General features: G+C 40.8%; 2 pseudogenes; one reads left to right on the top strand and one right to left on the bottom strand.

Annotated features, from left to right (window-relative positions):
• Positions 1–8,175: 8,175 nt before the first annotated feature.
• Positions 8,176–10,436, bottom strand: LOC149839808 (heat shock cognate 70 kDa protein pseudogene; annotated as a pseudogene).
• Positions 10,437–11,598: 1,162 nt separating this feature from the next.
• LOC149839809 (heat shock cognate 70 kDa protein-like) lies at positions 11,599–13,892 on the top strand (annotated as a pseudogene).
• The last annotated feature ends 11,712 nt before the right edge of the window (positions 13,893–25,604 follow it).

Here is a 25,604-nt window from a genome sequence, read left to right on the forward strand (position 1 = left end):
CCGCCTTTTTTTGATAACCGCCGCCAAATTAAATGCTTGCTTTCGAAGTATTCAAAAATACGTCTTTCCATGCCGCTCATTAAGTTTTAAATATTCAAAAATACGTTTTCCACGTGTGATTTGACATTCAAACAATACCCACAAATAACTATGCTGCGATGCCACAGATCGCTCTCCGACTCAAAGCACGAAGTATCCAGCGATGACAACAAATCCTTTTCTTATCTATTGATTATTTGCATCACTGTAATCAGCGATGGCAAACAATCGTTGTATTTATCTTCGCCAATACTTTGTGCGCTATTCTTTCGAGGACCAGACAAATACAGCGATTGCGAAGACAAAGATCTCTGTAAAAGTAATTTCAATTGTAATCATCTCATTTTTTGGAAAAATGAGAAGCTTGACTTTTGAACAAAGATCTACGTTTACAAACAAATCTTTTGAACTTGTGCACTCGAATTTATGCTGCGATGCCACGGATCGCTCTCCGACTCAAAGCACGAAGTATCCAACGATGGCAACAAATCATTTCCTTATCTATTGATTATTTGCATCGCTGTAATCAGCGATGACAAACAATCGCTGTATTTGTCTTCGCCAATACTTTGCGCGCTATTCTTTAGAGGACCGACACCCGTAGTATCTAAGGGAGGATTTGCTTACTATGTTATTTTTTTTTATGATTATTCAAGATTTTGTTGGATATACTTCCTTAAACATAAGCATGAAGTCTTTGCATCGTTTAAGACATATCATATGATGATTAAAAATCAATTTAATGATAATTTAAAAATCTTTAGAGTTGATTCCGGAGAAGAGTATCTTTCAAATGATTTTAAAAACTATCTTGAAAACCATAGAATAGTTCATCATAGATCTTGTCCAAAAACACCACAACAAAACAGTCTAGCTCAATATATTATTGAAACAACTAGAACTTTACTCATTTCTCAAAACATTCCAAAAAGTTTTTGGGCCAAGGCGGCACTTACATCCGTTTATCTTATAAATCACTTTTCTTCAAAAAATCTAAACAAAACTTCTGCTTCTAAAATTTTATACCAAAAGGAAGCCGACTAAAATAGGTTAAGAATCTTTGAATGTAAATGTTTTGTCCTTACCGACAAAAATGACAAACTCTCACCAAAAGTCAATCCTTATGCATTTCTTGGATATTCTGAAACTCAAAAAAGATTTAGATGCTATGATGTTAAGAACGACAAACTATATGTTTCTAGGAATGTGACTTTCTTAGGAAACGTTAGTGATTTTGAGAAGGATGAATTCCATAAAGAGAATATGGATTACTCTTTCTTGTTTAAGTTACTATCTAGAAATGATGATATTTTTAGTGATGATGAACTCAATTAGTTTAGTAAAAAAGAAAATATAGATGAAGACAACCATCCTTCTTATCAACCTACTAATCCTCCCATAGAGGAAAGTTTATTTATTACCGAGACCCAAAGTCGGAACGATGTAATAATAAAGAATTTAACAGTAAAAGAATTTCACGTTACCACAACTCATTATACAATTACAACAAATGTATAGCGTGATAAAAATGAAAATCTAGGATTTATTCCGAGTCACTGGACGAATCTGATGAAATTTCATAGACTTGTCTCTCACTTTTTATTGGTGGACCGTCTATCCTGGGTGGCCTCCTCGTTGCGAAACCTTGCCTGAGAAGACTGGTCATCATGTCCACCACTGCATTCAATTGGGTCCCCATAGTGCTTACTTCTAACCTTAATTTCTTATTCTCCCTCTCAATAAGTTCGAACCTTGCGGCAGAGACAGTCTTCTCTTTTGGAGCAAGAGTTCGGTCTTCCTCGTGATTTGTTACTGATGGACTAGTCGTATTAACCAGATCAAGGCGACGTTTTGGTTGTAGAGGCTGGGCTACAACATGAGAAGGGACAGTTGAGAGGCATGGGTTGACAATTTTCTCAATCTTCCGATTTCGCCGCATTGGTTCCCAATAGCTTTCGAAATAGAAGGGATCAAATTGTCGTCCTTCATGATCATACGGTACGACACGGACACCACCTGAGTTCCAATTAAATAATTCCTCCCTGTAGCGATCGCTCCAATTCACGTGCCTGCCCCAACCAGTGTTCATCTTCCTCCTCACCTCCAAAGGCTTATTTGGGATAGACTGCCCCAGGCCAGATTGTAGGAGAACTCGACTACCTTGCTGCAACTCGGCTTCAAAATTGCAGAATAGCCACAAATTGCGGTCAGACAATCTGGCAGCCTCCGCAACAACGTCTTCATCATCGCACTCATCTCCATAAGGTCTCCACAAAACCTGTACATTGGTAATTTTTTTTAATAACGAATGACAAATATATTAAAATTTATTTACGCATGATATGGCAACAACGATATGCACTACGGAAGACAATCCTGCAGCGATGTATACTTAAGAATGCTGAACATTACAATGACTTATAATACTCCATGGTAAATGCTGACGCGATTGTAAACAATTTTAGAACGTTTACCTCGTTTAATTGCAGCCCATCTAAAATGGACTTAGCATTATAAACTGCGACGTTTATTCTGGCCCAGCGACCAATCTTTGGAAAATCACAAATCGGAGGGCCACACCGTGGACGCAATGGGATAATATGTTCCAACGCCCAGGCCTAACAAAAAAAATATTATTAGCAACGCCACAGACTGCAATAAGATTTGTCTACAAATACTAAGTATGTAATCAACAAATACCTAAACAAATGGCCAAAATCCGCCAACTGTTTTCGTACCATTACTCGCACGGTGGAGTTGACTGTACAGGTGTGCGAGCATAGCGGCACCCCAGGCATAGTTGTCGACTTTGTCTAAGTCTGCTAGGTACTGCAGCCACATGAAACTTATTCTCGAACCAGAACAATCGGAAAATAATGTAAGAGCAAAAAAATATAGAAGGAAGCCGCGCAACTCTTGGTCAGCTATTTCAGATGCACAAGTAGCGGAGTAGCCTTCCCATTTATTACGAAAAAATGAGACCTTCATTGATGTGGAACTGCTTCCACCAGAAATACATTGACTCCATTCGTCCATCGACATTCCTAGAAGGGCAGTGCAGTTTTCCCTTGCGTTATAGTTTGAATGCCGTAATAGGACAGCACTGCCATCGCACTTAAGGCCAGTGATCCTCGCCACATCTTCTAGAGTCATGGTGATCTTAAAAGAATCAAACTGGAATGTGTTAGTCTTATCATTCCACTTATTTACCAGGTGAGTCATGGTATTCCAGCAAGTTTCAAAATATTGCTGGTCCAAAAGGCCACCGAAGTGTATATTTCGTAGTCAGTCCTTCTGATATGCACTCAGTTGACCATACCAAGACAGAACTACAGGCCATTGACAGCGACCTCCGAGCTTTTCACCTGGTGCTCTACTTCTCCTGTGACCTCCCTGTAACACAAAATAACATATTATTCCTACAAATTATAAATTACTTCCATTTGTACTTATAAATACTATTCTACTAACCGCTATAAATAATATCGGTTGCAGACATACTATCGCAGTAATCGCTATAAATATCAATACCTAACACAGTAATCGCTATACCAAAATCGCTAAACATATTATTAAATCTTCGCAGACAGGACAAATATATTTACCTTGGTCGCTATTTTCTGCTGTTCTCGCTCCAACCTGAGACTTTCTGGTGGGTCCACTGCCTCGAACTGCCTTTTAATCTCCATCTCTACCGGCTCCACCGTCGCCTTCCTTTCTCTCGCATTCCTTTCTCTCATCCTCCTTCTGCTTCCTTTCTCTGTCCCTATTCTCCTCCTCCTTCTGCTTCCTTTCTCTCTCCTTTTCCGCCTGCTCCTTCTGATTCCTTTCTCTCTCGCGCTCCTCCTCCTCTTCTCCTTCCTTTCTCTCTCCCTTTTCTCCTCCTCCTCCTTCTCCTTCCTTTCTCTCTGCCTTTTCTCCTCCCCCTTCTCCTTCCTTTCTCTCTCCCTTTTCTCCTCCTCCTCCTTCTGCTTCCTTTCTCTATGCCTTTTCTCCTCCTCCTTCTCCTTCCTTTCTCTCTCCCTTTTCTCCTCCTGCATCCTTTCTCTCTCCTTTTTCGCATCCTCCTCCTTCTCCTTCCTTTCTCTCTCCTTTATCTCCTCCTCCTTCTGCTTCCTTTGTCTCTCCCTTTTCGCCTCTTCCTTCTGCTTCTTCATTTCCCTTTCCTTTTCTTCCTCCTTCTCCTTCAGCCGCCTTTCTTTCTCTTCGATTTCTTGTTTCCTTCTTTGCCGCAGTTTTTCCACCTGCTTCTTCCTTTCCCTTTCATTTTCTTCCTCCTCCTTCCGCCGCCTTTCTTTCTCTTGCAGTTGTTGTTTCCTTCTTTCCTGCAATTCTTCCTTCTGCTTCTTCCTTTCTCTTTCCTTCTCTACCTCCTCCTCCTTCTCCTTCCGTTGCCTTTCCTTCTTTTCCTCATTCTCCTTCTGCTGCCTTTGCATCTCCTTAGCTTCATCGAACTCCAACTCCCTCCTTCGCCTTTCGTTTTCTTCCTCAAACTGAGGAATATTCTGTTCCTGCTCTTCCTCCTCATTCATTTGCCTTCGACTCTCCTCCGCCTCCTTCAGTAGCCTTGCCTTGTGTCGCATTGCTCTACTCTCCAAGTTTATCCTCTGAGCCTCCGCCATCATATTGCTAACATCCCTTTCCCACTCATCCGCCATCTTCTTCCTCTTTTCCATCTGCTGTGCGTCAATCCTCAGCCTTCTTTTCAAATTCTCAGCAATATTTCTTGCCTTTGCCTTCTCTTCGTTATCCTTGTTCTGCATCTTCCGTTCTTCAGAGTTCTTCCTTTGGTCCGCAGCCTCGATATCTGATGGATAATCCTCCGCAAAATACGATTCCAAGGCTTTTTCCCTGTCTTCATCGTTCTCAATCTTAAGTATATTTTGGTATCTTTCAAAAACTTTAGATAGATGGGACTGGCGGATCACTTCTCTAATAGACAACCCATAGAACGACGGGGTATCTCTAATCTGATGAGGCGCAGACATTGCTAACCTGCACAACACAATACACGATCATCATCATTATAAATCGTCGGAATATTTGGGTTCATAATACAAATCCTTGTATAAGAACCAATCTTCAGATTGAAGAAAGAAAACTTACACGAAACTCACCGAAACGATGGGAATTTGGATATTTCAACTGTAAAGTAAGCAACAGTAACAACTAATACGCAACAGAAGGTGGCAACGATGCTGCGACTGCGCGTAAGACGGAAACAGATGCTCTGGTAAAAAGGAAAGGATGCTCTGGCAACTTGAGATGAAAGCAAAGAATCTCCGGTAGAGTGCTTAGAGCGAGAAAGGATTTTTTGGAACTATTTGTATCATACAACATAACGCTTGCTACATACGCAAACTCTGCGGCACGTTTTCCCGCGATATCGATGGAGGGCAGTTTTGTCATTTTCACGAACCGACGATTCAGTTTTCTAGAAGGAGGGCATTTATGTCCGTCCGAGGAAGAGGAACCGACGATTCAATTTTCTAGAAGGAGGGCATTTATTTCTGTAAATTTTCAGCGATTTCTATTGTCATTTCATTCCCCATTTTAACTTCAACGATACATTACAACCACCTGCGGAACGTTTTCCCGCGATATCGATGGAAGGCAGTTTTGTCATTTTCACGAACCGACGATTCAGTTTTCTAGAAGGAGGGCATTTATGTCCGTCCGAGGAAGAGGAACCGACGATTCAGTTTTCTAGAATGAGGGCATTTATTTCTGTAAATTTTCAGCGATTTCTATTGTCATTTCATTCCCCTTTTTAACTACAACGATACATTACAACCACCTGCGGAACGTTTTCACGCGATATCGATGGAGGGCAGTTTTGTCGTTTTCACGAACGTCGTAAATGAGGCAGAGCACGGCCCGAGCGAGCGCTACAGAGTGGCCTAGAGAGAGGTGCACCGCCATTTCGAAGACTCCCCTCCTCACCCACTGCCCCCTCGAGCAGCATATCACGCTGCGGCACAGCCACAACACCAAGAACGCCTGGTTCTCTTGCATGGAAGGCTCCTCCTCTTCTTCTTCTTCCTTGCATATATATGATCAACTCACACGAAGAGTTGGCAAAACCCGAGAAGGACAAGTAGCAAGCGCATTAGAAACACTGATACTGAACTCCTTCGCATATTTGTCATTATTATAATCATTCGAAGAAACAACCTGCAAATGTAAAGAGTTAGCAGCAAGAAGGACTACGGATCTTACTGGTGGAATCTCAGTAATCCAATCGAGATGAGCATGAGGGCCAGATTCTGCTTACTGAGAAGCACTTAAGCAGCAAGCAACAAACACTGGGAGGAGCTCTCAGACCCTCCTTTCTGTAAGGGTAAAAACTCTGAATCATACTCCATAACTCTTCAAGTTGAATGATGCTACCCACACTGGGAGGAGCTCTCAGACCCTCCTTTCTGTAAGGGTAAAAACTCTAAATCAGACTCCACAAGTCTTCAAGTTGAATGATGCTACCCACGCTGGGATGAGCCCCCAAACCCTCCTCCTGTAAGGGTAAAACTTTGAATCAGGCTCCACAACAGTAAATGTGCAGGTCAGTCGGTGCTTGATGGAGCAATGTATGATCTTCTAATGGATGTGCACAGAAGCAGAAATAGAAGGGAGAAGAGAGAGTGAGAGGGTTGATGTTCATGGCCTCCTCCATGAGAGATTTCTTTCTCGGATAATTCTGCAGTGCAAAGACTGGGTCTTAAATAATCATCTTCGGGGCACTTAAGTCTTTACAACCACTCCTTTTCAAGAACCGTCATTTTTTTTTGCACCAATGGAGGAGAGGGTACTTAAGTCTTTGCAATCGCATCAAACTCCAACGCTAATTAATGCTGACAAACATGGGGATACGAGACGCACATGCTTACATACGTGGTGCTCTTTGGGACCCCCGATCATGAGATGTAGCTAACTGCCCTGTTCGGGGGGGGGGGGAACATATAACCTGCTTCGAAGCCAACACCTACTATAGTCCCTGGGGGGCAAGGGTCTTAGCCTCGAAGGTTTATGCCGCCGTGATAGTGATTATGTCTCCATGCTGAAGTGCAGTTTCTATGGGTTGTAAAGCAAATAAAAAAGTATCCTACTTGTCCAAATGATCTACTTTGAAAATTTTCCTGCATACCCAAACTACCTGCAGACTAACCTCTAGAAGCACCCACAAACATCACAATTGCAACCACGGAGGTGGTATCTCATGTGGTAAGCTGGGTCTTGTGTCAAGCTGAAGGCCCAGGATCGAATCCTTTGAACACATAGGGGCGGCTGTTGTTCGGATGGAGATTCACCTAACCGTAGTTTGCCTTTAAAAAAAAAAACCTCACAACTGCATTTCATGCCGACCGGGACAGGTGTGCACAAAATCACAAAAGGCTGACAAGAAAGGCTCACTTATTTCTGCATGGTCATGAAAGCTGGTGACAAGTCTTTCCACACCTGACTTAGGGTGCTTGGCCCTCATACATCACCAATTAAGGATCACAACGGGTCGGGTTTGGTACAGACTCAGGTGAAACCATACCCAAACCTAATTTGAGATAATGGTATTTGGTTAGGACACAAGTCTAATAGGATCCACCATAAGAGAAACCATACTCGGATCCTATAAAGATTACATGAACAAGACCGGAAACATACCCGATATATGAATATTTTTGCATCACTTTTATATTGAAAATTTGCTAATGTTAATCAGAACTCGGGTGGGTCCCAGGTTTGGTATGAAATTTTATAAATCATACCTGCCTCCATATATTAATCAGACCTTGCGAGTCCAACCCAAATTCTAATTGAACCTTATTGCACCTGTAGGGTTTGGTAGAGGCTCGGTCTGGGTCAAACCCGACTTATCGACACCCCTTTCACCAATGGCGCTTTAGTCTACCACCTCATATCCAAAGCGGGGCTGCTTGTTCACAGTCATCGAGACCGAAAACATAAAGAAAACATTTTATTTCAGACCAATCATATAAGCGGAGTATATAACCCGAAAACAAGAAGTGAAGAGATCATCCATGAAAGGAAGCTAGCAAAAAAGCACTTTTAGTGTGCTACCGCACCTGATCACACTTCCAGCATACAATCACATTGCACTAGATCTCAATTCATTGGAAAGGATGCTCATGTGTTGCTCCTCAGGCTTGCGACCAGTTTCGCCACCAACAGACGAGCCTTCATCATTATCCATGCTACTAACCTTGTTGGCAATGCAGTTTGTGCATCCACCAATATATTGGAGCCAGGACTGCCACCAACAGATGCGTCTTCATTTTTTGTGCCCCCAGCAATGATGGTCCCAACCCCTTGGTACATCTTGTCCATGATGGTGTTGCATGCACTCTCCACCTCCTTCTTCTTCTCCCAGAACTCGTTGGTGTCGACGTCCTGGTTTCTGTCCAGCCACTTGATTGCCTTCTCGATTGCGTCCTCCATGGTAGCAAACTTGATCTTCGCATCTTTAATAGTATTCCTCATCTTGTAAGCATAGTTCTCTAACGTGTTCCTCGCCTCGGCCTTCTTCCTCTGCTCCTCGTCGTCAAAGTTGTATTTCCCAGCATCCTTCACCATCTTCTCGATCTCCTCCTTGCTGAGTCGACCATCATTGTTGGTGACTGTTATATTGTTCTTCTGCCCGTGGATCGAAACCTCAGCAGACACGTTCAAGATACCATTCTCGTTGATGTCGAAGCACACCATGATATTAGGGACACCACGATTGGCGGGAGGGATGCCGGAGAGCAACAATTCTCCGAGTAGGTTGTTTTCACAGATCTTCACTTCCTCTCCCTGATAGACAAAGATCAACACGGCTTGCTGGTTGTCGTGGGTGGTAAATAACCAGTTGAACCAACTCTTTGGGATGGGGGTGTTCCTCGGGACAACGACGGCCATGTCCCCATTGCAGAGCTGGACACCAAGAGACATAGGAGTGACATCGAAAACAGTCAGGCCCTTCACCTCCTGGTTGCCCTCGCCACTCAAGTTGGCGGCTTGGAGTGCCGCACCATAGGCAACGGCCTCATCAGCGTTAATGCTCTTGCAGAGCGACTTGCCAATGAAGAAGTCCTGCAACAACTGCTGCACCTTAGGGATCCTAGTTGACCCACCAACGAGAATGACATCATGGATTGAGCTCCTGTCCATCTTGGCATCCACCAGACACTTCTTGACGTGCTCCACGCATATCTCGAAGAGGTCCATGTTGAGCTCCTCAAACATAGCACGAGTAACGGTGGAGGCAAAGTCGATTCCTTCGTAGAGGGAATCAATCTCGATGGTGGTTTGGGGAATGGTGGAGAGGATGCGCTTGGCCCTCTCGCAGGACGTCGTTAGACGCATGAGAGCCTTAGAGTTGCCACTAATGTCTTGATCGTGCTTCCTCTTGAACTCTTGAACGAAGTGGTTCACCATCCGATGGTCGAAATCCTCACCGCCAAGGTGGGTGTCTCCTGCCGTGGACCTGACCTTGAAGGTACCCTTTTCAATGGTGATGAGGGAGACATCGAGAATGCCACCACCAAGATCGAAGATAAGCACGTCCGTCTTTCCCTTTCTCCCCACATTCTTGTCAAAACCGTAGGTGATGGCAGCGGCGGTGGGCTCGTTGGTGATACGCATGACGTTCAAGCCGGCAATGACACCAGCGTCCATGGTCGATTGGCGCTGAGAGTTGTTGAAGTAGGCAGGGACGGTGATGACGGCGTTCTTGACACTGCAGCCGAGGTAGGCCTCCGCGATCTCTCGCATTTTCGTGAGAACCATGGATGAGATCTCCTCGGCAGCGAAATGTTTGTCCTCTCCTTTATACTTGACGACGATCATCGGTCTCATGGCTGGGCCAGCGATCACCTTGAAAGGCCAGAGCTTGATGTCGCTCTGCACAGAAGCGTCGTTGAACCGCCTGCCGATCAGACGCTTGGCATCTGCAACAGCGGAAACAAGTCAAGTTCCACAACCGACGTCAAATTTTCACGTGGAAAGGTCACGGTTTTTTTTTTTAGGAAAAAACAAGAGCCTCTTGCTACTACATCTTTCAGACTAGTACTATAAATAAAACTTGAAAGAAGTATACAGAAGTAGAAGAAAGGGATTAGGGATACAACAACCTTCACATAGAGAGAAATCTTAGATTCACTCCAAACTAGAAGAAAAGTAATGTGAATCTCACCAAAGACGGTGTTGGTCGGGTTAATGACCGTCTGGTTCTTCGCCGCATCACCGATGAGACGTTCTTTATCAGTGAAGGCGACGTAGGAGGGAGTCATCCTGCTGCCCAGATCGTTGGCAATGATCTCGACGCGGTCGTGCTGCCACACACCCACACAGGAGTAAGTGGTCCCGAGATCGATGCCAATCGCAGGACCCTCGCATTTTCCGGCCATTTTTCCGCTGAGGAAGTGGATTAATTAACACTGAATGATTAGAAGCAGCAGAATTGAGCACAGATGGGTGAGGAGCTCCCTGAAGCTAGCGATCCGCTGGCACCAGATTTTCTACTAAAGGGGACTTCAATGTGTATATATATCTCTTTTAACTTCTTTTACACATGCACATAGATCACCTCTGTGTTAGAATCCCAGTTGAAACTGTTCACTCAAAGGTGGCAACAGTTGAGAGATGCCTGTGAACCCTATACCCATTCGTTTCCTTATCTTTTTTAGCAACCTCATGCTGATTCCCTAGGTACCCACAATCCATATCCCCCATGTATGCGTTGATCCTTGTGCATCGGCTTTATCTTTCCCATCTACTTTCTCCTTTTTCCCGTAAAACAACAATCAGTCCCGTCTCTATTAAAAGGAACGGGCATCAATTTGGTGTCTCTTGGCCTTACCAGCCGTACATATATACAAGGCCCAGTGCCACGTGAGAGTCCATGTGGGGCTTATCTATTAAAATGAGATGGGTATTGTCAGGGGGTGTCAACCGATCAGGTTTACCCAGACCCGCAAATTTCAAAGTAAAAATGATAAAATTATTATTTTATCGGGTATTGTCTGGGTCTGGTTTATGTAGTTCTTATCAGATCCGGGTATGGTTTCTCTTATAGTAGATATGATTAGACTTAAGTTCGGTCATGATACCATACCCGAAAATCCGATCCAAGTCTGGTTCCACCTGGGTCTGAACCAAACCCGACCCGTTGACTCCCCATGGTATTATGAGTAAGGAAATGAAAAGTTTCCTTCGTGGATAAGAAATGTAAAAAAAAGAACAAGAAGATGAAAAAGAGAGGGAAATACTCTCTTTTAACGAGATACAAAATACAAACAAAACTGTTATAAATGAGGAATACGTAAGGTAGTTAAAAAGACGTGTGAGTGAAAATTGTGAGCCATCAATAAATATTTTAGTTGGAGAAGATCGGTAAAGAGCGGGTTTAGAACTTACCAATCACCAGCTCCATGTAATTAATGTTGGAATAGAGTTACAAGAATCGTTGCCCAAGAGTTCTCTAGACTCACAGCACTCCTTATATATCTGTGTCGACTCTTTTGTCATTCTATTGCTTCAAATCTTAACTGTGAATAGAGTGGTTAAGAAATGTCCAGAAAATGTGAGAGTCCGGCGATTGGCATCGATCTCGGGACGACATACTCGTGCGTTGGGGTGTGGGAGAAGAACAAGATCGTGATTATCGCCAACGATCAGGGCAACAGGACGACTCCCTCCTACGTCGCCTTCACAGATTACGAGCGTCTAATCGGTGATGGAGCGAAGAACCAGGCAGCCATGAACCCCGCCAACACTGTCTTCGGTGACTCTCTCTGTCTCTCTCATCTTTGGTTTTTGCAGCATTATTGTACAAGAAGTAGCGTGAAGATTCTCCTTTTTCCTCCGAAAAAAACGTGCATTTTCCATGTGGATTTGCTTTCAGCTATCAAGTGTCACCATACTTGAGATGATTTTTTGGAGATAATCTCCCCAAACTCAATGAAAAAGGATTCAACGGCGAGGGTTAATGAGTCCTTTTTCGAAGTGAGTGAGTATCTTGTTCTAAGGGTTAATGATTGTTTCTTAATTAATTTGTTGGTTTTCCAATCCCGAAAGAACTTTCCAAATCACAGCTTGATTTTTTTTAAGATGTTGCACTGTAACATAAAAAATCAGCAAACATGAGAACATTGAAACGAGTCATGAAGTTTATTTATGATCTCCTCGTTGGTTGTCTTGAAAGCTTCGAATATGACCTGTTTTCCTTCCTGCAGATGCCAAGCGTCTAATCGGCAGGCGTTTCAGTGACAACTCTGTGCAGAGTGACATCAAGCACTGGCCTTTCGAGGTGATCGCTGGCCCTCATGGCAAACCCATGATCGTTGTCCAATATGAGGGAGAGGAGAAGCATTTTTCTGCGGAGGAAATCTCCTCAATTGTTCTCACGAAGATGCGCGATGTCGCCGAGGACTACCTTGGCCACACCGTCAAGAACGCTGTGGTCACCGTCCCTGCCTACTTCAATGACTCGCAGCGCCAAGCCACCAGGGATGCTGGTGTCATTGCCGGTTTGAACGTCATGCGCGTCACCAACGAGCCCACCGCCGCTGCTATCGCCTACGGTTTTGACAAGTTTTCCGGAGGTGAGGGCAAGAAGAACGTGCTCATCTTCGATCTTGGTGGTGGTACCTTCGATGTCTCCATACTCACCGTCGGAAAAGTCTGGTTCGAGGTGAAGTCCACTGCAGGAGACACCCATCTCGGTGGTGAGGACTTTGACAACAGGATGGTGAACCATTGTGTTCAAGAGTTCAAGAGGAAGCACCAGAAGGACATTAGCGGCAATCCTAAGGCACTCAGCCGTTTAAAGACTTCCTGCGACAGAGCAAAGCGTGCCCTCTCGGCCAACATTAGAACCTCCATTGATGTCGATTGCCTCTACGAAGGAATCGACTTCGTCTATACTGTCACTCGTGCATGGTTCGAGGAGCTCAACATGGACCTCTTTGAAAAGTGCATGGATATTGTAAAAACGTGCTTGGAGGATTCCAAGATGGACAAGAGCAGCATCGACGATGTCGTTCTGGTTGGTGGGTCGAGTAGGATCCCCAAGGTGAAGGAACTGCTGCAGGACTTCTTCAATGGCAAGGAGCTCTGCAAGAGCATCAACCCTGACGAGGCTGTTGCCTATGGTGCCGCGCTCCAGGCAGCCAACTTGAGCGGAGAGGGAAACCAAGAGGTGCAGGACATGATTCTTCTTGACATCACCCCTCTGTCCCTCGGTGTTTTGGTCGGTGAACAAGAGATGTCTGTTGTGGTCCCGAGGAACACCCATTCCAACCAAGAAGGAAGAGAGATACACCACCGGCTATGACAACCAGAGTGCCGTGACAATCAAAGTCTATGAGGGTGAGAGAGCGAGGGCCGTTGACAACAACCTGCTCGGAAAATTTAGAATCTCTGGCATCCCTCCCGCCCCTCGTCTTGTTCCCAACATCATCGTGTGCTTTGATATTGATGCCAACGGTATCTTGAACGTGTCTGGTGAGGAAAAGAGCAGTGGTCTGAGGAACAAGATCACTATCACTAATAAGAATGACCGACTAAGCGAAGAAGAGATCGAGATGATGGTGGAGAACGCCGAGAAGTACAAGTCTGAGGATGAAGAATACCGGAAGAAGTTCAAAGCGAGGAATGCACTGGAGAACTACGCATACAACATGAGGAGCGCCATCAAGGATCAGAAGGCCCGCTCCAATCTCGCAATCACGGAGAAGAAGAAGATTGAGGACGCAATCGAAGAGGTTATTCAATGGCTGGAAAGAAACAAGCTTGTTGAGGTTAAGGAATTTGGGGACAAGATGAAAGAGTTGAAGAGCATATGCAAGCACATCGGTGCCTAGATGCAACAGCGGGTTTGGGGTTGGTCCAAGTTTGAGAAGGTCGATCGACCAAAATGAGTGACTCTGTGAAGAATTGATGTTGGTTCCAAGATTGAGTAGGTTCGATTGGTTTTCGGTCTCGTGCTAGTTTTTGGTTTAGTTTAGTTGAGTATGCAATTTATATTGTAAGCAAAACTTTTTCCGTTTTGTTTAGTCGTGGTTTTCTTTGCTTATGAGCTTGCATGTCTTTTACTTACGTAAGTTCGCGTGTGGGCGATGAATATCTCATTTTTGTTTTCTTGTAGTATAATCAGTGCCCATAAAAGTTTATGATTTAAAAAGTCATGTTTTTTCATAAAAGAATACGATTCAATGGTTGATTCCCATCAAAATTCTCGCTTGCCTTAGAAATCATGGATGTGTATCAACCAGGTTGAAAAACGAAATTGTATAAATACAGGTATAACAAGTGTGCACAAACTCGACCATCCAAACTCAAAGGTGTGTCCGCCATGCGTTCAATAAAACTTGGTCACTCTTACCTTGGAATGAACCTCATACTCAAGTTGCTGCTGAAAAAGGAGGGTGGTTTTAGCATTTCAAAATTTCCAAAAACATTTTATAATCCTTCTAAACATTTTGTGAAAATTTTAACTTTTTATAATTTTACTAAAATTCCCTTAACTTTTAAGAATTCATATTTTTTTTGCAATTTCCTATATTTTTATGACTTTTTAGAATTTCTTTGTGATTTTCCAAAATATTCACGTGAAGTAGTTATAGAAATTTTCCTCATTTTCCACGAATTATAAAAAAAATCTAAATTTTTTCAAACTTGTTTAATTTTCAAAATTTCTTTGCCAAATTTCCTAAATTTTCATACACTTGAATTTTCTATATTTTCTAAATTTTTGCTTAACTATCAATGAATTTTCATAATTTTCTATGACTTATTCAACTTTTTGTGAATTTCCTTAAAGATTCTTGATTTTTTTTTAAACATAACACTCTTTTGTGAATTTTTAGAATTTTTGATGAAAATTTTACACATTTTTGAAATTTTATTAAGCTTTTTTGAAATATTCTCAAATTCCTAAATTTGTGAAACTTTTAGAATTTTGCATGAATTTTAGAGAAATCTCAATTTTTTTTGTTATTTTCTAAACTTTCCATGATTTTTTTTATAAAACTGCAGACTTTCTAGAATTTCTCGTGATTTTTTAAACATTTTCAGAAATTTCAATAAGATTTTTTAAAATAAAATTTTAATGAGTTTTGGAAATTTTAAATATACTAAAAAAATTTTTCCTTAAGAAATGCCATTAGAGAGTCTTGACTATTGATTTTGTGAGAAATTTGCTCATAGTGTTCATGAGTTCCAGCTATTGTTTTGACCATAGTAGCCAGATTCGGAGATTCATGGCTTAAATCACTGATCAAATGCGAGTTCCCATGTTATGGGATTTTCAGTGTTTTTTCTAAATCCTGCATGATTGATTTAATAGACATGTGGATCATGCATTTTGGATGAAAAAATGATAGTTGGAGTCTCAAAAACTTATACAAATTGTAGGTCGTTGAGTTTTGAAACCTTGTAAAAACCTATCCATGCATCAAAATCAAATGCTCCAAGAAGTGATTACAAAACAAGCATATACTGTCAGAATTTCAAAAAGCATGGAAAATCCAATATCATGTTTCTTTAAGCGAGTTTGGTAGCCAAATCTGGGTACTATTAATAATTGGATTTGAGTTTGTCATTAAGTTTGCATTCAAATTAAACCCAAACCCACATTCGACTCAAAACTTGACCCAATTAAGTGTAAATACCAGGTTTTAAGTTGGTCGGATTCGGGTTTGGTTTTATCCTTTTCCATCCAAATCTGAATCTGACTTCGAACCCAATTAGGCCAAACCTGATTAAGTGAAACTTGGTAATGACTAGATTCGACTTGAATATGAACCGTTTACATCCCTACTGTTTTTTTTGGATTTCATTTTGCATTATATTTAATGAAAAATAAAAACCTACAAAATGGGCATGGTGCTAAATGAAACATGCTAGGAATCACTTCTTGGAGCATTTGATTTCGATACATAAGGTTTCAGAAATCAACTACCTATAATTTTCACATATTTTTGAGGCTCCAAATACCATTGTTTATCAAAAATATATGATCCAAGTGTCAATTTCTAATAAATCAATTATGTTGAACACAACTATTGGTCAAAATTTAAAAAACAAAGGGTAAAAATCTATTAGCATGTTTCATTTAGCACTGTGCCCATTTTGTAGGTTTTCATTTCCTGTGTGCAATTGACATTTGCACCCACTGGTTGGGTGTTCACAATTATGCCTCTCTCTCTCTCTCTCTCTCTCTCTATATATATATATATATATATATATATATATATATATATATATATATATATATATATATATATATATATTTGTGTGTGTGCGGAAGTGTGAAGGTGAAATCACTGCATGATCGTACCACTTAAAAAAACCATCTTTAAATGTGTTTTTTCGCAAATCTGACCATACAAATGTGATATCCATAAAAAAACCCTATGGACTGACTATTCTAAGAACTTTTTTGCTTTGTATATAGTATTTTATAAGTTGGATCTAAGGAATTTGATCATATAGAGATCACATCTATATGGTTAGATTTTCCAAAATCGTACTCAATATTGATTTTTTAAAAGTGGAATGATGGTGCAACAGTTTCACCTTCCCACACACATCTAACGTGTTTTGCATGTATTATTTTCATGTGTTAAAGTTAACTTGAATATGTTTGTAAAAAAAAAGATAGCTTGAATATGATGCTTTACATTATTTTTAAGCCACCTTTTTTTATTAAATTTACACAGAGAATCCACCCCCAAGATCAGAGACCTAGTTATGCTAGCTTTACCCGTCATACTTATGGTCATTGTCTTCACAGTGTAAAACTTTGTGGGTTTTCCCATTGCTTTATCAATTGTGAGCCATTGATTTTGATTGTCTCAAAAATAGAATTTTATGGTGCATTTGATATGATAAAACCTTTTAACGCCCATATAGCATCATGGTACAAAACCACCACACACACACATATATATGCACGTGTGTAACATTGAACACAATTAAGATATGAAAAAAAAGTACACTTTTAGCGGCAGCCATCCACCGCAAAAAGTCTCCCTTTGTTCATGCACTTAGTGCATGTCGTTGATTGTGTACAAGATCAATGGCACACACTTGTTCAATTTCCATTGGATTGCTTTACATTACACCTTCTCACATATATAAATAAATAAATATATATAGGGTAACTAAAATATGTAATCTGGTATGAACCAAGATTTTTATAGGTTTGCTTTGTTTTTTTCTAAAGTTTCATCATACAAAAGCAATCTACATGCATGGTTGACTCTTGGATCATCCGATTACGATGTATAAGAAGGATCTTTTAAGATTTGAAAATCAACAACTCAAATTTTTTATAAATATGCAAGCATAAAAAGTGACATTTCTTGATCCGATTATGAATATCCAATAGCCGATTTCAAGTAAATGGACAACACCAAATACATCTGCAGGGTTAGATTTGCAAAAAAAAAACTATGAAAATCTAAGTTCATTCCAGATTATATATTTTGCTAGTTTACATATTCTAGTTTTCCTATATATATATATATATATATATATATATATATATATATATATATATATATATAGAGAGAGAGAGAGAGAGAGAGAGAGAGAGAGAGAGAGAGAGAGAGAGAGAGAGCAATTGGTCAGTCTATTGTGGTGTATAGAGGCTAAAATGAAATCATTCTGGAAGATACTTGACCTTTTAGGTTGTTATTTTCCTTGATTTATACAATAGAGACTCTAATGTAGGAGAAGGTGGTAGTTGCCTACCACTTTTCTAGCCTATGAGGCTTTTAAAGGGTTTTTTTTCATGTTTTTCTTAAATTTGACCTTATAGATGTGTTCTATATCCTTCATTTTATGGAAATCGACTCTAGGATCGTTTGATTATGATAACTAGATAGGTTTTTATAAGATTAAAAAATCAATGGTCTTTGATTTACATAAGTATTTAAGACTTAAAAATCATATTTTTATCAAAAAAAATGTGATCCAAGTGGAGTTTCCTAGCAAATTAACCATGTCAAATACGTTTGTAGGGTCGGATTTGCACAAAACAACCCCAAAACATCATTCACTCGTGGTTGGCAGCTACCACTTTTCCCTAATATAGAACGTGCTAAATAGTGTGAAACCTTGTTATCCATAGTTTAAAACATAACTACTAACTTCACCTGGTTTTGTAAGCAATAGTAATGAACGAGAAAATAGTCTTATATTGTTGGTGTGAATATCGGGTCAGCTTCAAATACAAATCTCATATGTTAGGTTCAATGCATGAAGAGCCATCCAAAGGAGCTGAAAAAGTTTCTAATGTTGATAAGGATTCAAAGAAAGAACTTACCAAATTCAAGAGGATACACAAGAAAGGTTTTACATGCAATGTATCTAATGAGAGAAACTTGAGCCTTAAGGTTATGAGACCATGTAAATTGGAAATGTCACCTTTCCCTTGTACAATATAACCTTTAAGGAACCTCCTCACAATGAGACAGTTGAAAGTGAAGAGAGGACTTGTAAGCCAATTAAGGCTGAACCACATAAAAATTGTGAGTCCCAGTAAATTTGTGTTCAAGAGTTTAAGAGAAAGCACAAGGACATTAGCAGCAATCCCAAAGCACTCAGGCATCGCAGAACGTCATGCGCAAAAGCCAAGTGTACCCTCTCGGTTGACATCAAGACCTCCATTGATGTCGATTGCCTCTACGAAGGAATTGACTTCGTCTCTACCATCACTTGTGCATGGTTTGAGGGTCTCAACATAGACCACTTTAGGAAGTGCACGAATACTGTAAAAAGGCGTCTAGAGGATGCCAAGATGGATAAGAGCGCGATCAATGATATTATTCTAGTTAGTGGGTCAGATAGGATCCCTAAGGTGCAGGAACTGTTGCATGACTTCTTTGTGTTCCCAATATCATCATGTGCTTCTATATTGATGCCAATGGTATCATGAACATGTGTGGTGTAGAGATGGAAGTTGACCAAGGAGAAATAGGGCCCTGCCTCGCCTCACCCCATTTGGATCGAGCAGGGAGGACATGAAATGGGGATGGAGGCAGGGATGGACTTACGCTTTCCCCTACTCCGCTCCATCTCTGTTTCGATCCCTGCCTTGCCATGCCCTGTCCCATCTCTAATCCTTCTTTAGAGATGGCAAAGGACCGAGGGAAATAGAGTCCTGCCCCGCCTTGCCCCATTTGGACTAGGGATGGAGGACATGAAATGGAGATGATGGTAAAGATGAGGGTTAAAATCCAAACCCATGTAGGGATGGAGGTCTGGATTTTGAGACGGGATGGGGGTGAAGAACTTGTCCTCCGCCCCTGCTCTAGTCCACTGCCATCCCTAGTCTAGTGAGGAAAAGAGCAATGGGCAAAGGAACAAGATCACTACCACTAATATAAAGTGCCAACTAAGCAAGGAAGAGATCAAGAGGATGATGCAGGATGCTTAAAAGTACCGAGTCTGAGGATGAAGAGTACCAGAAGAAGTTTATAGCGAGGAACACACTGGAGAACTACACATACAACATGAGGAGTGCCGTCAAGGACAAGACAACCCACTCAAATCTCTCTACCAAGGAGAAGAAGATTGAAGATGCAATCAAGGAGGTGATCCAATGGCTGGAAAGAAACAAGCTTGTTGAGATAGACGAGTTTGGGGACAAGATGAAGGAGTTGAAGAGCATATGCAAGCACATCAGTGCCTAGATGCAACAACGTATTCATGTTGATTATGAGGGTTGGTTCCCACTTTGTCGAGAGAGGGGCATAAATATTACTTGCTTATAGTTGATGAATTTTCAAGGTTCTCATAATTGTTTTCACTTTATAAGAAATAAGATTATTTTTCTTGTTTAAAAAAATTCAAAAACATCATTGAAGTGCAACTTGATAGAAAGATTAGAGTGTTTCATAGTGATGGTGGAGGAGAATTTATAAGCCATGAGTTCTCCACTTTCCTAAATGATCATGTTATAAAAAGATGGGCTTCTTGTCCTCACAAACCATAACAAAACAGTGTGGTTGAGAGCAAAAACCATCACATAGTTTAGTCAGGACTAAGTATGATGTTTTATTCATCAATGATTGAAGTTTTTTTTGGGGTGGATGCGTTCAAAACTAATGTTCATGTTATGACAAGTTAAATTCTCGTATGAGCTGCTGCTTGGTAAAACCCTTGAATATAGTCATCTTAGGTTTTCAATTACACCTGCTATCCTCTCCTCATTCCACATAGATACACTAAACTGAAACATTTTCATTGGGTATGACACACAATATAAGGGATACATATGTTTGGATCCTATCACTAACAAAATGTTTATTTTCAAACATGTTATATTTAGCGAGAAGTCATTCTTTATTCTCTGGTTCTACACCCAATTACTGACAAAAATGTCATCACCCAGTTCAATATGAATTTACCCAAGTCTAGTTCATAAAAAAATTATCCTCCAAATACTATTATCACCAGTTGGTCATATCTGTGTGACCAACATACCGATTCTATCCAACCAACCAATTCTCCCAACCCAACCGTACATGTTATTCTTCCAAGTCCATCTAGTCTTGTAGTTGTAACCAAATCTGTGTCCAATTGTGTCTTAGACCAGCTGGCAGTCCAGGATAATCAAGTTGAATCTCATGAGGATGATATTGTTGGTGGTGTTGAGTATGATCAAGAGTCAGATCTAAGAAGTAATTTGGTTGTTGACATATATACTGTAGACACCCAAATTTTCTAGAATGCCCGAAAATCCTGGGTCTTGTCCGAAGACGGCACACTATATGATGTCCTCCTATCCTAACCCTCGTCCTCCTGTCCAGACCATCGTCCCCCTATCTTAGCCTTGTCTTTAACCCATCCTCTCTGTCCAGCCATGTCCAAGGTGTCCTGGATGGCAGAATTGTCTATCATAGGTATCCTGGATCACAAAAAGTGTTGCCATCCCAAGGCTGGGCAAAAGATTAGTTATGTCCTAAGTATCCTAGATGGCAGAACTATTTGCCGCAAGGCCGTCCCACCTTGGGATGAGCCATTGGTCTACCCCACCTTGTCTTTCCCTATTCTCCTTGGGATGACTCCTCATTTTGGCAGACCCACCTAGGGATGACGTCTCAGATTGGTCATCCTACCTTGGGATAACTAAACACCTTTATCGTCCTATCACTCGAGTGGGAGGGTAAGCCATTTGACTTATCCTCATATGATTCTATCCTAACCTCTTCTCTTCCTGCCAGTTTTTCAGTAGGGAAGGACTCTTCTAAATGAGCTTTATCCTTATTTGAGAATAAACTCGAATATATTTTGGTTGGATCTGTATCCAAAAGATCCAGTGATATAAATCTCATTCAAAATTCTCACCCTTCCTCATTTAATGAATTAAAAGGCAAAAGGGAAATATCATAATCCTCTACCACAATGTTAATGAAACATACCTTAAAGTACTCGATGACATGAGGCAATATTTGAGGCCCTTATCATCTAACTCTATCAATGACTAAGGATGAAACATCATTCACCCTTCTAGTAATTGAGGCGATTAGGTGAAAGTAGTGGTAGTTCATCTCCTCCGCTTTGAGCCAATGAATATTGGCTATATGTTTTCAATGCATGCAATCTCTAATTCACCACTCTCCAATGAGGTGAACAAGATGTTGCCTCTCCAACTTCAAGTTGGATGCCTCCTCTATATCATTTGATGCCTCACATAATTGGAGGTGAAGACGTCGAGTCTCTCATTCTTCTAAGTTCTTGAATTTTGATGTGCACTTTACCTTATTTTATTTAATAAGCTTCCTTTGCACAAGTCCAAGCTTAGCATTGATTCTTTGAGCCACCTATCCTGCCATTAAGGTAAGAGCCCCAACTCTCTAAACCATCACACTTCCAATTTGAATTCATGACTTTTTTGATGAAAATCATCTCTCAAGTTAGCCAAATCATTGAGTGATATAGGACTTCATAATGAGGTCTATGGTAGCTCTCATGTCATGAAAGTGTTGCACCATAATGGAGGAAACAAAAAAATGATCCGACTTTCTCAAAATCGAAGGGGTCTGCTTATTGGACCAAGTAAATCTCAAACCTTGCATAGGAAAGTCTGTTAATTTTGACTTATCAATGAAGTTGGTGAATCAAGACATATTTCTTATATATAATTGCCTCAAATTTGAATAATCTAAACGAAGGATGGAATTGAAATATTTCCAAATTCACTAATCCAATGTAAGGGACAAATTGAATACTTTATTAATATTTCTTAATTCAATCCAAAAATACTTTTTAAGTGCACATGAGCACCGTCCATAAACCAAAGTGAGGAGGAATTGGTGTTGACCACCCATTCCTGAAAAAAAAATCAAGATGAAAAAAATCCTGACATGATTGACTATACCATCCAATCCCTCCCTCTATACTACAAGTATGCCACCTGAGCATCTCCTCAAAGAGAGAAGCACAAAAGAGCAATGGCATCAAAGGCCATCAATGAAAGAACGATCAAAATGAGATATTTTTGTTTCTTTAATGCACACAATGTTCAGTTTCTTCGTCCTAATAGCATTGGCTATAGAAATCTGCTTTTCATGCCCGCTAAGGCCTAAGGCATTCCACATCATGATTTTCATCAGAAACCAAGTGTGCTATATTCCCTCCAGTACGGGTCTGCCTAACTTTGAAGTGGATGACCCCATCATGGACCTTGTGACTACCCTCCTATGAGCAGTCCACAAGCCCAAAAGAATAAAATCACGTATCGATGAAGCTAAATTCAGCTTTGTTGTAGCAAGGATTTGATTGAAGACACGCTCATCGGAGGCGATGCTACTATTGTCCAAACTTGACCCCACTAAAGGGAATGGTGGGGTGGTGCACTCCCCACCATGAGGCGAGGCCAGTGGGATGACCGGTGGGGTGGGAGGAACAAAACTACATTCGCTTGGGTTCAAGCTAATAGGACAATGCTGGAACTGAAATGGACCCAACTCCACCTAGATGTCCGAGAATAAAATCAAATTTTGGCTAAGGGGCAGCGATCCAGACTAAACTGATGGGGCCCCTTGCAGAACCGAATTCTGACTCAAAGGTGGCCGTAGGGACGACACATGGTGCCCTCTCCTCCCCTCCACCAGCAAAGGTTTCAAAGAGTGATTTGGTGGAGGCCAAGCTAGGCCAGCAATGGTTGCATAAAAATGGAATTTTGTGGCCCAACAACGTATTTGGCATGGAGGCAAAAAATCAAGGAAGGCTACTCGAAAAAGGAGAAAGCTGGCTCTGTGCACTCCACTGTCCCATGTGAGAAAAGAAGCCCCAGACCTGAATAGCTGCAGGGCACCGATCTGTATGTTGGGACACTAAGTCTCTTTTTCTTTCTATAAAAAAACTCTTTTTTAGGACAATCTTTTATCAGAAAAATAGTAAGTAGCTACCACTGAGGTGGTATCTTGTGTGGTAAGCGGGGTATTGTGTCAAATTAAAGGCCTAGGATCGATTCCCTCTGCCACATGGGGGTTTTGTTGTTCTCGTAGGGGTCCGCCCAACCCCAACTTGCCTTGAAAAAAAATACTAAGTAGCTACTCTTACTTAACTTGGGACTAGGGATGGCAGTGGACTGGGGGAAAGCGGGGCCCGCCTCGCCCCATTTGGACCGGGTATGAAACGGGGATGGAGGCAGGAACGAAGGTTAACATCCATCCCCGTCTGGGGATGGAGGCGGGGATGGACGTGCACTTTTCCCCACCCCCACCCGTCCCAGCCACGATCCCCGCCCCGACCACTTTTCCCATCCCCACCGGGGATGGAGGCGGGGGTGGAGACCTTGTCCCCCGCCCTGCCCCGCCCCACTGCCATCCCTACTTGGGACTTTACTTTTCACGCATAGTAAAGTAGTTTGCTACTTGGCTTAATAAGTATCCAGTTTCTCTCTCTTTTTTTTTTTCGATATTTTTCTTAGGAATTTATTTTATTACTCTTGACTATACTTTTTCACATGCACATAGACCTATCTGTTAGCATTAATCCCATTAGAAACTGTTCACTCAATGGCACCAGATGAGAAATGTCTTATCAACCCTTTCCCATTCATTTCCTTATCTATGAAGCAAGCTCATGGTGGTTCCTAGGCAGCCATTATTCATCCACATGTTACTTAAAGTTAAAAGGAGCAGGCTCCCTAATCTCATGCATACACCAATATTCCCCATGTCATGTACGCATATATCATGTATTTTATCACTTGTGCATAACTCATGGGTGTGTCCGTAACCTTTAGAGGTGGGCTACATAGGCATTGTAGTCATGGGTCCCACTCGAGGTTTTCTTGGCTTCGGTGAGGGTTCCTTGTCGTAAAAAAAACATGCATCAACTTTATCTTCCACACATGGACTTTCTCCTTTCCCTGTATACTTACCTTGCAGCTCATCTCTTTTAAAAGGGAGTGGCACCAATTTGGTGTCTCTTGGCCATACCAATATTATCTAGGATTTTACATTCATCTTTGGATATGGTCTCTCTCTCTCTCCCCAGAAATGTTTAAAACATTACCATTGCAATTGCCTAGTATTTTACATAATTACATAATTTATAAGATTTTAGATTTTACCAGTGCTCTTTACATACCTATTTAAACTATTTTACTTCTTACTTTACTAGTTTACTAGATAATTGGCCCACCCTCAAATGGTAGAAAAAGGTTTAAATCATATAAATTTATCAAGATTGAAAAAAATAATGGAAATAATACATATTACAACTTATGGTTTTATTATTTTTTTTGCGATGAAACAAAAATGAAAATATGCATGTGCTTGAAACATATTGTATTATATTGTAATTTAAAACATACAATGCAGAGGAATTAAAGCAATTGCAAATATTATATATATATATATATCTTACTATATGTTTAATTTAAAATGTGCAAGAAAAAACTAAAGCAAATAAATACCATTATAAAATATTGTCATATATTGTTTATCCAACTATCCAACAAATGAAGGAAAGGTTAAGAAAAAAATAGATTTAAATTTTCACATTAAAAATAAGAAAAAAAAGAGTTATGCATACCATCGTAATAAAACTTAAAAGGTAAAAAAGAAAAATGAACATACCAATCATAGATGAAATTTGTAGGCAAGCAATTGTCACATATTAAGATGGATATCAATATTGTCCCAAATGCCTTTTATAGACCAGCCTTGATTTATTATAAAACGTGAACTATTACACCAGCTGGCCTTAAAGGAAGAAAACTAAAAAAATTCATAGGTTTCCAAAACTGCATTATATCATAATTGTATGATATAGTTCTTAAATGGATAGGTTTATTAAAAAAAGGGTAAGTTTCAAAATTGTTCAAAATTTTTTTATGAGATAAAGATGGGGTTAGGCAAACCCCTACCAGTTATACAACCATGCCTTTGGGATTCGAACTTGCAACGTCCCAACACAAAGTGACGTGCAGTAACTGCTCCTGCCATGCATTGTATATGTAAATGGAACGTAGGCCTCCTCTTGGCCAAAGAGAGAGAGAGAGAGGACTATTTTTTATATTAAATGGTAACTCTTCAATTTTTTAAAAT

Source organism: Nuphar pumila, chromosome 4 (assembly GCF_984573655.1).
Source record: "Nuphar pumila chromosome 4, dmNupPumi1.hap1.1, whole genome shotgun sequence".
In the NCBI taxonomy this organism is placed as follows: domain Eukaryota; kingdom Viridiplantae; phylum Streptophyta; class Magnoliopsida; order Nymphaeales; family Nymphaeaceae; genus Nuphar; species Nuphar pumila.